Consider the following 1,349-nt stretch of genomic DNA (forward strand, 5'->3'; position numbering starts at 1 on the left):
TATTCAGCATGAGGAAGTAAATCACTTTCAGTTCATTTAGCCTCTTAACTCAGGCTGAGTTAGTAAGGACTATCAACTGTATGAAACCTTCCTCTTCTTTTTAGATGTTTTACCAACAACATTTTTAAAGGATATTTGTCACTTTTTAATTCCTGATATTCTAACAGTTTTTAACAAATCATTTTCTACAGGGGTAGTTCCCAAAATGTTTCAAACTGCTGCTGTTGAACCATTACTGAAGAAACCCAACCTGGATTGTAACGATCTTAACAACTTTAGGCTGATCTCTAAATTACCCTTTATTGTGAAAACTTTAGAGAAAGTGTTGTACTCTCAGATCTTAACTTGTTTAAACAAAAACTCACTTTTTGAAAAGTTTCAATCTGGCTTTCGTCAATATCTCAGTACAGAAACCGCATTATTAAAAGTTGTGAAAAATAGCAGGATGAACTCAGATGCTGGCTGTTGTACAGTCTTAGTGCTCCTAGATCTTTCTGCTGCGTTTGATACAGTTGATCATAATATTCTATTGAGCCGACTCAATTATTGGCTCGGTGTTAGACATTGCTCTGAGGTGGTTCAAATCTTATCTTCATGACAGAACTTTTTCTGTAATTTCTGGCAATAATTCCTCCAGTTCAGCTTCTCTCACCTGTGGAGTCCCCCAAGAGTCTATTCTTGGGCCACTATTATTTTCTATTTATATGCTACCGCTTGGTCAGGTTATTCATAAATTCAATGTTTTTTTTTCTTTCATTTTTACGCAGACAATTCCCAGATCTATTTGGCTATTAACCCATCAGACCTCTCCACACTCAATAAACTTACCATCTGCCTTACAGACATCAAAACCTGGATGTCAGATAATTTTCTTTCACTCAACAACGATAAAACTGAGGTGATTTGGACCCAAGGCCAAAAGGGATTTAGTAGTTCAGTTCCTTTCTGTTCTGGGTTTTAACTGCACTCGTGATGCCAGAAATTTTGGGGTAACCTTTGATTCTGATCTTGTTTTTTTTTTTTTACATTTTAAGAACATCAATAAAACAGCATTTTTTTAAATTAAGAATATTGCCAAAATTAGAGCAGCTATCTCTTTAACTGATGCAGAAACTCTTATTCATGCCTTTGTGTCTTGTCATCTTGATTATTGTAACTGTATATTTTCTGGGCTGCCCCAGTGTTCTCTGAATCGCCTTCAACTAGAACAAAACACTGCAGCTAGAGTTCTCACAAGATCCCATAAACATCAGCACATCACTCCAGTTCTGTCCTCATTGCATTGGCTCCCTGTGGTTTTATAATTGACTTTAAAATGTAGTTTTTAAATCCCTGAATGGTCTTGCACC

This window comes from Nematolebias whitei, chromosome 1, assembly GCF_014905685.2.
Source record: "Nematolebias whitei isolate Nwh7 chromosome 1, NemWhi1, whole genome shotgun sequence".
NCBI lineage: Eukaryota > Metazoa > Chordata > Actinopteri > Cyprinodontiformes > Rivulidae > Nematolebias > Nematolebias whitei.